This window comes from Bos indicus, chromosome 6 (assembly GCF_029378745.1).
Source record: "Bos indicus isolate NIAB-ARS_2022 breed Sahiwal x Tharparkar chromosome 6, NIAB-ARS_B.indTharparkar_mat_pri_1.0, whole genome shotgun sequence".
In the NCBI taxonomy this organism is placed as follows: Eukaryota; Metazoa; Chordata; class Mammalia; order Artiodactyla; family Bovidae; genus Bos; species Bos indicus.
Genome location: NC_091765.1, coordinates 117167413 through 117181174, shown reverse-complemented (window position 1 = coordinate 117181174; position 13762 = coordinate 117167413). Strand labels below are relative to the sequence as shown.

General features: G+C 46.1%; 1 protein-coding gene across 7 annotated transcripts in view; it reads left to right on the top strand.

Annotated features, from left to right (window-relative positions):
- The window catches only part of NSD2 (nuclear receptor binding SET domain protein 2), a 79486-nt gene that overhangs the window by 14755 nt on the left and 50969 nt on the right, over nucleotides 1–13762 (top strand). Inside the window, exon 4 of one of the 7 annotated variants that reach the window (XM_070791928.1) lies at nucleotides 457–709. The exons of the other annotated variants lie outside the window; for them this stretch is intronic. The gene's annotated coding sequence lies outside the window, so the exon portion shown is untranslated. The remainder of the gene's footprint in view (nucleotides 1–456; nucleotides 710–13762) is intronic. 7 annotated transcript variants of the gene reach the window in all.

Sequence of the window (13762 nt, the reverse complement as noted above, 5' to 3'; positions counted from 1 at the left end):
TGTGACTGGCTTCTTCAGCTCTGCGGTGTTTCTGAAGCCTTGAGGTTTGTCCGTGTTATGGCATGTGTCAGTATTTCATTTTTATGACTGAAAGTCCTATTGTATGGCAGGGTCCACTTTTTCCCCCGCCAGGTGGCTTGTGGGATCTCAGTTCCCCCAGCCAGGGGTCACACCTGGGCCCCCAGCAGGAGAAGCATGGGGTCCTAACCGCTGGACACCAGCAGAGTCCAGATCACTTCTGATCTCATCTGTTTATCAGTTGTTAGGACATTGGGTTGTTTTTTTTTCCTTTTGAAAAATAATTTTGTGAAAATTCTTGTAAAAGTTTTTGTATGAATATATGTTTTTAGTTCTCTCTTGGGTAGATTCTAGGAGTGGGATTGCTGGTTCGCGTGGCAGTTGAGGGACTTCTTGATTGTTCCCAGCTTCAGCTGCTCTATTTTCCATCCCTGGCAGAGTGCGAGGGGTCCCGAGATTTGCCGCTCTGCACAGAGACAAGAGGACAAGCAGGCCTCGGGCCGGAGGCAGCGCCAGCCTGAGTGTCCGCGCAAGGCTAGGGATGGGCCACAGGCAGAGAGCGCCCGGGTGGCTGTGCCCAGGGCTGGCCTCGAGCTGGCCTGTGCGCCAAGCTTCTCTGAAGTGAGCACAAAACAAGGAGCAGGTCCGTTACAAAGGCCTTACTGTCTGCAGAAGGAGCAAAACTTTTGCTGTGAGTGAGTTCTCCGTTCTGTAAACTAAAGCCTCTCAGTAGAGAGTCTGGCAGAGTGACGAGCTGCTGGGTCCTCAGTCCCTATTCTGTAGCAGATTCCATGCTGATCCCGCTGCTCCACACGGAGTTTTTTGCCCTGAGACTGGAGGTCCTATGGTCATTGTGCGGAGGCAGCACCAGTCTGTTCCAGGGAGACTTGTGCAAACGCTGGAAAGCAAGGCAGTGTCAGGGAGTGTGTGTGCGCGCTTCCGTTGTGCTCGCAGACTTGACTTTTCCATTTAAGTCTCTCTTCTGCTTCCGGACGAGTGACGAGCTTGGTGCCTCTCTGGGTTCTGGGGGAGGCCTGCCTGCTGTCCGGCACTGAGCCTGCCCCTGGGGACTCGGCTCAGCGTCGCAGCATGGGCTCCGCAGGCTGCAGCTGCACCTGGAGCTCCAGGAGGGCGGGTGCGGCGGCCTCCTGAGCGCAGGGAGGACGCTCTTCTGCCGCCCTTCCACCCTCCCCCAGGCCTTCCCTTCCCCTCTCCCCGTCTGTACCTTAGACCCTCCGTCTCCCCCTCTGGAATATCAGCTCCCCAGGAACAAGGTGTGTGCTCTGTTTACCGCCCTGCTTCCGCATGTTGGAAAGGGGCCTGTGCGCACTGGCTGGTTCTAAACCATGTCGTGTCATCCGGGCACTTCTTTGGAGAGTGGTGCTTTTCCCTTCATCGTGGACACCCCTCCTCTGTTCCATGTGGCCTCCCCAGCTGCTTGCCATGCCAGCGCCGGCAGTGGAGCATCTGTGACGTGCATGGAGTGGGTTACGCCGTCTTCAGAGCTTGTTCCACAAGGCTGCACGGTGATGCTTGGCTCCCCATGGAAAACCATTCGTCACCCTGAGCTGTTAGTTTCTGCTTTAACTAACACGTTTTTGGTTTTCACTGTAAGGGCATCAGGGTTTTCTTTCCTTTTATAACGACTGTATGTTGCATTTTGTTTTTAGACATTTTAAAAGGGAAAGGCTTTGTAGACAAGAGGTGCCCTAAGCCGCCAGCCTCCCTGCAGCAGCAGCAGTAGCAGCTTGCCTCTTGGAGAGGTGACTCTTCCCTTCAGCTTCCCCACGTTCGCTCTGCTGACCCACTCCTCTGTTGTCTTTGTCCTTGTGGATTGACCCTTCGTTTGTAATTCTTTTTTGAAAGTACTTACTTATTTACCTGGCCGCGTCAGATCTTTGCCGCGTCGTGGGGGTCTTTTGCTTTGGCGCGCAGACCCCGGCTGCGGCACGTGGGCTGCGCGGCTGTGCTGTGTGAGCTCTGTCGGCCTGCGGCATGCTGGGGGTTAGTCCCCCGGTCTCCCCTGCATTGCACGGCAGACTCCTAACTGCTGGACCACCAGGGAAGTCCCTGAGATTCTTGGCTGTCGTTGCAGTTGGGGTTTCTATAAGGAGTGTAAGTAAATGTGAGAAAGGAAGCCTCACATTTTTTTAAATACAAAAGTGGTTTTAGAATTACCACTCCCCCTATTTTCTGCGTCCTGTGTTTTCCCTCTGGGTTTGTATTTTTGCTCTAGTATGTCTTTTAGCATTTCTTTTGTGGAAGGAATATGTATATTAAACTCCCTTAGTTTTCGCATGTCTGAATATACACTTTGGCTCATGCTTGGTAATAATTTAGATTAGAAATTCTCTCTTCCCTGAGCACTTTGCAGAGGCTCTGCCATCTGCTCCTCTCAGTTGAGGCTGCACAAAGCCTGTTTCCGTTCCTCTCCTCTTGCTGAAGTCTATCCATTAACTTATTCTTTATGGGGACTTAGGTGTAAAGATTTTCTTTTTTGTCCTTCATATTCACAAAAGTATGTGTTTAGGTATTGATTTGTTTCTCTTTATCTTGCTCAGAACCCTGGTGCCCTTTTTAATCTGAATACTTAAGTTTTGTTTCATCTCTGGAAAAATTTCCATCATTATCTTTTTGAAAACTGCCTTTCCCAGATCCTTCCTAGTTTCTCCTGGAACTCCAGGGGAATGTAAACTCCCTGAAAGCAGAATGTTCTTCACATGTGTATGTGTGCAAAAAATTGGCATCTTAACCGTCATTACATGCACAGTTCAGGGGTATTAAGTACATCCGCATTATTGTGCACCCATTACTGCCACCTGCTTCAGAGCTTTCCCATCTTGTGAGACGGAACTGTTTTCCAGTTGAACACCAGCTCTTCATTCTCTTTTCCCCATTGCCTTGCAAGCTGCTTTCTATCAGTACTTCCTGTCTCTATGAATTTGATTACTCTCAGGACCTCATAAAAGTGCAGTCAGGGAGTTCCCTGGTGGTCCAGTGGTTCAGTTCAGTTCAGTCGCTCAGTCGTGTCTGACTCTTTGCGACCCCATGGACTTCAGCACGCCAGGCCTCCCTGTCTATCACCAACTCCCGGAGCTTCCTCAAACTCATGTCCATGGAGTCGGTGATGCCATCCAACCATCTCATCCTCTGTCGTCCCCTTTTCCTCCTGCCTCCAATCTTTCCCAGCATCAGAGCCTTTTCAGATGAGTCAGTTCTTTGCATCAGGTGGCCAAAGTATTGCAGTTTCAGCTTCAGCATCAGTCCTTCCTATGAATATTCAGGGTTGATTTCCTTCAGGATTGACTGGTTTGATCTCCTTGCAGTCCAAGCAACTCTCAAGAGTCTTCTCCAACACCACAGTTCAAAAGCATCAATTCTTGTGCTCAGCTTTCCTTATAGTTCAACTCTCACATCCATATATGACCACTGGAAAAACCATAGCTTTGACTAGATGGTCCTTTGTTGGCAAAGTAATGTCTCTGCTTTTTAATATGCTGTCTAGGTTGGTCATAGCTTTTCTTCCAAGGGGCAAGCGTCTTTTCATTTTATGGCTGCATTCACCATCTGCAGTGATTCTGGAGCCCAAGAAAATAAAATCTGTCACTGTTTCCATTGTTTCCCCATCTATTTGCCATGAAGAGATGGGACCAAATGCCATGATCTTAGTTTTCTGAATGTTGAGTTTTAAGCCAACTTTTTCACTCTCCTCTTTCACTTTCATCAAGAGGCTCTTTAGTTCTTCACTTTCTTCCATAAGGGTAGTGTCATCTGCATTTCTGAGGTTATTGATATTTCTCCCGGCAATCTTGATTCCAGCTTGTGCTTCTTCCAGCCCAGCACTTCTCATGATGTACTCTGCATGTAAGTTAAATAAGCAGGGTGAAAAGATACAGCCTTGACGTACTCCTTTTCCTATTTGGAACCAGTCTGTTGTTCCATAGTCAGTTCCAACTGTTGCTTCTTGGCCTGCATACAGATTTCTCAAGAGGCAGGTCAGGTGGTCTGATATTCCCATCTCTTGAAGAATTTTCCACAGTTTGTTCTGATCCACACAGTCAAAGACTTTGGTGTAGTCAATAAAGCAGAAATAGATGTTTTTCTGGAACTCTCTTGCTTTTTCTATGATCCAGTGGATGTTGGCAATTTGGTTCCTCTGCCTTTTCTAAATCCAGCTTGAACATTTGGAAGTTCACGATTCACGGACAGTTGATGCCTGGATTGGAAAATTTTGAGCATTACTTTGCTAGTGTGTGAGATGAGTGCAGTTGTGAGGTAGTTTAAACATTCTTTGGCATTGCCTTTCTTTGGTATTGGAATGAAAACTGACCTTTTCCAGTCCTGTGGCCACTCCTGAGTTTTCCAAATTTGCTGGCGTATTGAGTGCAGCACTTTCACAGCATCATCTTTTAGGATTTGAAATAGCTCAGCTGGAATTCCATCACCTCCACTAGCTTTGTTCATAGTGATGCTTCCTAAGGCCCACTTGACTTCGCACTCCAGGATGTCTGGCTCTAGGTCACACCATTGTGGTTATCTGGGTTGTGAAGATCTTTTTTGAATAGTTCTTCTGTGTATTCTTGCCACCTTTTCTTACTATCTTCTGCTTCTGTTAGATCCATAGTGTTTCTGTCCTTTATTGTGCCCATCTTTGCATGAAATGTTCCCTTGGTATCTCTGATTTTCTTGAAGAGATCTCTAGTCTTTCCCATTCTGTTGTTTTCCTCTATTTCTTTGCATTGATCACTGAGGAAGTCCCCTGGTTAGGACTCTGCAATTTCACTGCTGAGGGCGTGGGTTCAACCTCTGGTCGGGGCACTTAATATCCTGCAAGCTGTGTGAAAAAGTGAAAGTTGCATCCGACTCTTTGTGACCTCATGGACTATACAGTCGTGGAATTCTCCAGACCAGAATATTGGAGTGGATAGCTGTTCCCTTCTCCAGGGGATCTTTCCAACTGAGGGATCGAACCCAGGTCTCCCACGTTGCAGGTGCATTCTTTACCAGCTGAGCTTCGGCAGGCTGTGTGATATGAGCGGACACAGTGGAGCCGTCAGCACTGTCCTTCTGTGAGCAGCTTCTTCCGCTTAGTGCAGTGCATGCGGGGTGTGCGCGTGCTGTAACGTGTCTCATGCTTCGTTCCTCTTTAGGGCAGAATAATATTCCATTGTCTGAGGATCTCAGTTTATCAATTCATTCACCTGCTGAAGGACACCTTGATTGCTCCCAGGTTTTGGCAATGATGAAACTGATATAAACCTCCATATGCAGGTTTTTCTGTGGATGTAAGTTTTCAGCTTCCTTGGGTAAATTCCAAGGAGTGGGATTGCTGGATCGTATGATGAGAGTATGTTCAGTGTTGTGAGCAACCACCAAACTGTGTTCCCAGCAGCAGTGAGGAGACTTCCTGCTGCTCCGCATCCGCTCGGGCAGCTGGTGCCGTCAGTGTGGTGGACTCTGGCTGTGCTGAGTGGCGTGGAGTGACTGCTCTCCCTGCGGTCCTCCACGGGGCATGCCTCAGGCCGGCTCTGGAGTGGAGAAGCCCCTGAGCAGTCCCAGCTGCCTGGCAGGGCTGCGCAGCATCGTTCCTCCCAGGCCCACCGTTTGTTTCTTGGCTCGGGGTTTGGGCCCCCACCGCCTTCCGAGGCAGTTTTTGAGGGTGACTGTCTCTTCAGGGGCCTCCAGGGGTGTTTGCTGTGGGCCCAGCCCTGGGCTGCTGGAGGAGCGGCTCAGCACACAGCGCTCTGACCGCTGACCTGTGGCGAGGCCGGTGCTTAGTGCCCAGGAGCTGCAGCATGGGGGCGGCCACTTGCTGAGAGGAGGCAGTGGTGGAGCCCGAGGCTGGCCCAGGCCACGACCCCGCACTCTGTGCCCTCTGAGCCCGCAGCTCTCTGGGGTCTGGGCGCCCACCTGATCCTGCCTGCTGCTCCAGGCCTGGCTCGGAGGCCTGTGTCCTGTCCTTGCTGCCGTGCCCGGAGGCTCATTGCTCTTCCCATCTCATTTCTGAATCTGGAGATTTCCCTCTCTTGTTTTGAATTAGGTGATATATATAGTTCACTTTTTTTTTTCTTTAAAAAAAATAATAATTTGGCCATCTTCACCAGAAATCTCCTGAAACGTGTTAAAATGGTAACGGAGTTCATCCTAATGTTGAGCCGTCATTTGTGAATAAATGCTCTGTAGCTATGATACCTTATTTTACTATGTATGGCAATAACTGGGTTTGATTTGCTTCTGTCATGTCATTGTTTTTTATGGTCCTACTCTACTGATCTTGGTCAATAGCTTTTTTTTGTACTACTTATCTGGCTTTGGTGGGAGAGGTATGCCGGCCTTACGTAGTAATGTTTGGGAAGCTCTCCGTCACTTTCCATGCTGTGGAGCAATTTAAACAATAGGAATGCTGCGTTTACGTGATGAATAATACACAGCAGTTGGAAAGACTGAGTTGTGCTTGTTTTTTATATCAACAGTGGAAATCAGCGTGTGTTGATCGAATCGCAGGTCCGGTGTGGTAGCATTTCTTGGCATGCAAACCCCATGCAGCAGTTCTCCATTCCTGGGTGTGTTGCATAGCCTGGAATGGTGGTTTGTGAACCGATGGTGGGGGACTGAGTGGGACTTGGGCTTCCTGAACAGGCAGATGCCATCTTTGTTTTCCTCAGTCACCCTGTCCAAGGCCTGCAGGAGGTGGCGCTGTGCTGGTAGCTTGTGTTCGGCTTCTAGCTGTTGGACTTGGGGCTCCCAGTGGGTGCTGTGGGCACGAAGAACCAGAGCCCCAGGACACTGTTGTGGGTGTGTGGTGGGCGGTAGGCAGCCTGCTAGACTGAGCCTGGCTTTTCTCGCCTGGGGCCCTGGGTGCCCTGATCCCGTCTTGCCTGTCCTCGGCTGGAGGTGCACATTGTCCAGAGGTCTTCTTTTATGTCAGAAAAGCTTGAAGCAAATGTGGCAAGATGTTGAAAGCTGTCACTTTGGACTGGTGGGCGTGCATATGTGCCCTGTCGTTATTTGTACTGTTTTGCTTCTAAAACTCATCCCTCTCCCCCGATTGAGGGTCACTGAGCCAGTGAAGCCCTCTGGGCCGTTCTTCCGTGAATTTTGTGGGCTTTGCAGGTTTTCTACCTCTTGGTTGGGTTTTATGTTTTTCTCGGAATGCTAGATAGAATGAAAGATTTTCTAACTTACTGGTATAATCTTGGTAAAAAATGAAAGCTCCTTGAAAGATCAAGTCAATGGTCGGTGCCGTGTTGTAAGTGAGAGTGGACCCTCTTTAGAGGGCCATGCCTTCAAGCGTTGTCCCAGATGGAATCCTGAAAAGTAGTGAGCAGCCCACAGTTTCAAGTTGAGGGAGGGAAACAGACCAGATGCACAGAGAAACAAGTACCTTGGGTGAAAATAAAGCACCAGCAGTAGACACAGGTCTGCAAAGACCAGATATTCAATACTTGTGTCTGATATATGCAAAGATTTAAAAGAAACTTGAAAATTCCAACAGGAACAGGCAATCTTGAAAATGTGGTTCACATGTAGATAACGATCACCTACGCCAGGCATTAAATCCAGGGGAGCCAGAAATCTGAATCTTTGTGTAAGTATTCCAGACTTCAGTGTTGGGACTGGCCTCTTGATTACCCGTCTGTTGGCTCTGTCTCTTAGTGTCGTGGTCTTAGCTGTTGCTCTGACCAGGGCTGCCGTTTGCACCCTCACTCGCACAGGCTCCTTGGAGCTCGCGGAGCCTCTGGGCAGCAAGCACGGGTGCTGCAGCTGTTGTCTGTGTTGTGTCTGTGAGGGTGTAGCGCGGCGTTGCGCCTTTTGCTGTAGTCACTTGAATGTTAAGAAGCTGAGGAACAGGTAGCCTCACTCTCGTTCACCGTTTCTGGTGTCCTTCATTTCTTCCTAAAGGTCCCATGTCAGTCTGGTCTCATTTCGCATCAACCTCGAGAACTTCTGTTAGCATTTCTCATAGTGAAGATCTGATGGCAACAACTTCTTAATTGGTATTTCTTTTAAAATATATTTAGTCATCATTCTTGCAGAATATTTTTTCTGGGTATCAGATGCCGGGTGGACAGTTTTTTCTTCTTCTCCCCATTACTCTAATCATGGCTGGATTCTGTTTCTCATGAGAAGTTGAATGACCATCCATGTCATTGTTTTGTATTTAATGGACCTTTTTTCCCCCTCTGCTATTCAGGGTTTTTCTTTATCTTGGTTTAAATGTTTCCACTGACTATATAGAAGAAAACAACAGAATGGGAAAGACTAGAGATAATTAGAAAATTATCAAGAAAATTAGAGATACCAAGGGAACATTTCATGCAAAGATGGGCTCGATAAAGGACAGAAATGGTATGGACCTAACAGAAGCAGAAGATATTAAGAAGAGGTGGCAAGAATACACAGAAGAACTGTACCAAAAAGATCTTCACAACCCACATAATCACGATGGTGTGATCACTGACCTAGAGCCAGACATCCTGGAATGTGAAGTCACGTGGGCCTTAGAAAGCATCACTACGAACAAAGCTAGTGGAGGTGATGGAATTCCAGTTGAGCTATTTCAAATCCTGAAAGATGATGCTGTGAAAATGCTGCACTCAATATGCCAGCAAATTTGGAAAACTCAGGAGTGGCCACAGGACTGGAAAAGGTCAGTTTTCATTCCAATCCCAAAGAAAGGCAATGCCAAAGAATGCTCAAACTATTGCACAATTGCACTCATCTCACACACCAGTAAAGGAATGTTCAAAATTCTCCAAGCCAGGCTTCAGCAATACGTGAACAGTGAACTTCCAGTTGTTCAAGCTCGTTTTAGAAAAGGCAGAGGAACCAGAGACCAAATTGCCAACATCTGCTAGATCATCAAAAAAGCAAGAGAGTTCCAGAAAAACATCTATTTCTGCTTTATTGACTATGCCAAAGCCTTTGACTGTGTGGATCACAATAAACTGTGGAAAATTCTGAAAGAGATGGAAATACCAGACCACCTGACCTGCCTCTTGAGAAACCTATATGCAGGTCAGGAAGCAACAGGTAGAACTGGACATGGAACAACAGACTGGTTCCAAATAGGAAAAGGAGTACGTCAAGGCTGTATCTTGTCACCCTGCTTATTTAACTTACATGCAGAGTACATCATGAGAAGTGCTGGGCTGGAAGAAGCACAAGCTGGAATCAAGATTGCTGGGAGAAATATCAATAACCTCAGATACGCAGATGACACTACCCTTATGGCAGAAAGTGAAGAGGAACTAAAAAGCCTCTTGATGAGAGTGAAAGAGGAGAGTGAAAAAGTTGGCTTAAAGCTCAATATTCAGAAAACAAAGATCATGGCATCTGGTCCCATCACTTCATGGGAAATACATGTAGAAACAGTGGAAACAGTGTCAGACTTTATTTTTTGGGGCTCCAAAATCACTGCAGATGGTGACTGCAGCCATGAAATTAAAAGACGCTTACTCCTTGCGAGAAAAGTTATGACCAACCAATAGATAGCATATTGAAAAGCAAAGATATTACTTTGCCAATAAAGGTCCGTCTAGTCAAGGCTATGGTTTTTCCTGTGGTCACGTATGGATGTGAGAGTTGTACTGTGAAGAACTAGCTGAGCACTGAAGAATTGATGCTTTTGAACTGTGGTGTTGGAGAAGACTCTTGAGAGTCCCTTGGACTGCAAGGAGATCCAACCAGTCCATTCTGAAGGAGACCAGTCCTGGGTGTTCATTGGAAGGACTGATGCTAAAGCTGAAACTCCAGTACTTTGGCCACCTCATGCGAAGAGTTGACTCATTGGAAAAGACTCTGATGCTGGGAGGGATTGGGGGCAGGAGGAGAAGGGGACGACAGACGATGAGATGGCTGGATGGCATCACTGACTCGATGGACGTGAGTCTGAGTGAACTTCGGGAGTTGGTGATGGACAGGGAGGCCTGGTGTGCTGCAATTCATGGGGTCGCAAAGAGTCGGACACGACTGAGCGACTGAACTGACTATACCTGGGTGTGGGTTCTTTTACATATATCCTGCTGAGATTTGGGCTTCCCTTGTGGCTCAGCTGGTAAAAAATCCACCTGTAATGCAGGAGACCTGGGTTCGATCCCTGGGTTGGGAAGATCCGCTGGAGAAGGGAAAGGCTCCCCACTCCAGTATTCTGGCCTAAAGAGTTCCATGGACTATATATATATAGTTCATGGGGTTGCAAAGAGTCGGGCACGACTGAGCGACTTTCAGTTCACTTCACTTCTGCTGAGATTTGGTGAGCTTCTTGAATCTCTGAATTTATGTCTCACTGAATCTGAAAAGTTTTCTGTTTAATTTTTCCCAAATGTTTTTTTCTATCTCATTGTTTCTTCCCTCTCCTCTGGGTAGGAGTGGGAATCCAGACCCTTTGATGTTGGTCTATAGCACAAGATTGCTGGGAGAAATATCAGTAACCTCAGATATGCAGATGACACCACCCTTATGGCAGAAAATGAAGGGGAATTAAAGAGCCTCTTGATGAATGTAAATGAGGAGAGTGAAAAAACTGGCTTAAAACTCAACATTCAAAAAATGAAGATCATGGCATCCAGTCCCATCACTTCATGGCAAATAGATGGGGAAACAATGGAAACAGTGACAGATTTTATTTTCTTGGGCTCCAAAATCACTGCAGATGGTTACTACAGCCATGAGATTAAAAGATGCTTGCTCCTTGGGAGAAAAGCAATGACAAACCTAGACAGAGTATTGGAACTCTGACATCCCCTATAGACAGTACTAGAGATATTACCTATAAAGGTCCGTATAGTCAGAGCTATGATTTTTTTCAGTAGTCATGGATGGATGTGAGAGCTGGACAGAAAGAAAGGTTGAGCACTGAAAAATTGATGCTTTTGAACTGTGGTGTTGGAGAAGATTCTTGATAATCCCTTGGACTGCAAGGAGATCAAACTAGTCCATCCTAAAGGAGATCAGTCCTGAATATTCATTGGAAGGACTGATGCTGAAGCTCCAATACTTTGGCCACCTGATGCAAACAACTGACTCATTTGAAAAGACCCTGGTGCTGGGAAAGATTGAAGGCGGGAGGAGAAGGGAAGACAGAGGATGAGATGGCTGGATGGCATCACCGACTCGGTGGACATGAGTTTGAGGAAGCTCTGGGAGTTGGTGATGGACAGGGAGGCCCGGCATGCTGTAGTCCGTGGGGTCGCAAGGAGTTGGACACAACTGAGCGACTGAACAACAAAACAGATCACTGAGGCTCTGTTTCTTCTTCTTCTTCTTTTTTTTAAATAATTTTACTCTTTTTAAAAGATCATTTCTACTGATCAATTTTCAAGTTTCTTTTTTTAATAATATTTGTATTTTATTGAAGTGTAGTTAGCTTACTATGTTTCAGATGCATATGAAATAGAAAAAGTGAAACAAACTAGACAGAAGTAAAAGAGCATCATATAGTTGGGTTGTTTTTAAACATGGCTGCTCATTAGGAACATGTCTGGAGTCTGGAGGGAAAAGCAATAGCTGAGCATTTGTATTTTTGAAAAGAACTTCAAGATACTTCTGTAACACATCTGGATTTTAAAAAGGGATAACAAGTTTTTCTGTTAGATCCTAGTTTTGGTGATATAGATTTCTATTGTTTTTCTGTTGACCAATCATGATACAATGGTATTGAGTAATAATTACATAATCACAATAGTAAAAGATGTTTATTGGTTTTCACAATCGGGTTTCACAATCAGTTCAGTTCAGTCACTCAGTCATATTCAACTCTTTGCTACCCCATGGACTTCAGCACGCCAGGCCTCCCTGTCCATCACCAACTCCTAGAGCTTGCTGAAACGCATTTCCATCGGGTCAGTAATGCCATCCAACCATCTCATCCTCTGTTGTTCCCATCTCCTCCTACCTTCAATCTTTCCCAGCATCAGAGTCTTTTCCAATGAGTCAGCTCTTCGCATCAGGTGGCCAAAGTATTGGAGCTTCAGCTTCAGCATCAGTCCTTCCAGTGAATATTCAGGACTGGTCTCCTTTAGGATGGACTGGTTGGATCTCCTTGCAGTCCAAGGGACTCTCAAGAGTCTTCTCCAACACCACAGTTCAGAAGCATCATTCTTCGGTGTTCAGCTTTCTTTATAGTCCAACTCTCGCATTCATACCTGACTACTGGAAAAACCATAGCTTTGACTAGATGGACCTTTGTCGGCAAAGTAATGTCTCTGCTTTTTAATATGCTGTCTAAGTTGGTCATAGGTTTTCTCAATCAATAACCAGACAAAAAGTAAAAGATAATTACAATTGCAACCATAATGGGAACATGATTAACAGTATAAAATAGTTACATACAGTTTGGGCATCAGGCAGAGTGTTGTGGTAAGTGGAGGTGTGTGCGTGCCTGTGTTTTCATCCACTCAGCCAGTCTGTATCTTTTGGTTGGTGCATTTAATCTATTTGCATTTAAGGGAATGGTTGATAGGTATGATCCTATTACTGTTGTCTCATTGTTCGGGTTTATTTTCTGTAGGTCTTTTCCTTCTCTGTGTTGCCCGTCTAGAGAAATTCCTTTTGCATTTGTTGTAATGCTGGTTTGGTGGTGCTGAATTCTCTTAACTTTTGCTTGTCTGGAAAGCTTTTGATTTCTACATCGAATCTGAAGGAGAGTCTTGCTGGGTAGAGTATTCTTGGTTATAGGTGGTTCCCTTTCATCATTTAAAATGTAGCATGCCATTCCCTTCTGACTTGTAGAGTTTCTCTTAGGAAGTCAGCTTGATGGGAGTTCCCTTGTATGTTGTTTATCGTTTTTCCCTTGTTGCTTTTAATGCTTTATCTCTGTCTTTAATTTTTGTCAGCTTGGTTGCTGTGTGTCTCAGTGTATTCCTCTCTGAGTTTATCCTTCCTGGGACTCTGTGCTTCCTGGACTTGGTTGACTCTTTCCTTTCCCATGTTCAGGAAGTTTTCAGCTATTATCTCTTCAAATATGTTCTCAGGTCCTTTCTCAGGTCCTTTCTCTTCTCCTTCTGGGACCCCTGTAATGCCAATGTTGGTGCGTTTAATGTTGTCCCAGCAGTCTCTTAGGCTGTCTTCATTTCTTTTCGTTCTTTTTTCTATATTCCGTTCTGTGGCAGTGACTTCCACCATTCTGTCCTCCAGGTCATTTATCCGTCCTTCTGCCTCAGTTATTCTGCTGATGATTCCTTCCAGTGTGTTATTAATCTCTGTTTGTTTGTTCTTTAGTTCTTCTAGGTCTTTGGTAAACATTTCTTGCATTTTCTAAGTCTTTGCCTCCATCATTTTCTCGAGATCCTGGATCATCTTCATTATCATTATTCTGAATTCTTTTTCTGGAAGGTTGCCTGTCTCCACTTCATTTTGTTGTTTTTCTGGGGTTTTATTTTGTCCCTTCACCTGGGACATAACTTTCTGTTTTTTTGTTGTGGTTAACTTTCTGTAATCTGTTTTTGTTTTAGCTGCTCTGAGAGTGCTTCTTCTTGCTTCTTCTGTCTGCCCTCTGATGGCTGAGGCTAAGAAGCTTATGTAAGCTTTTTGATGAGAGGGACTGAAAAAGGGAGAAACTGGGTCTTCCTCTGGTGGGCACTGAGAACATCCAGGGAATTTGACTTTGGAAGCCAGTGGGGCTTGACTGTGGAGCTTCCACAGAACCGGGGAGACAGGCCATTGCAGGGCACAGGCAAAAGCTTGCGCACCAGGAGCCAGGAGAGAGGAGCAGCGCCCCACAAGAGACCGAGCCAGCTGTGCC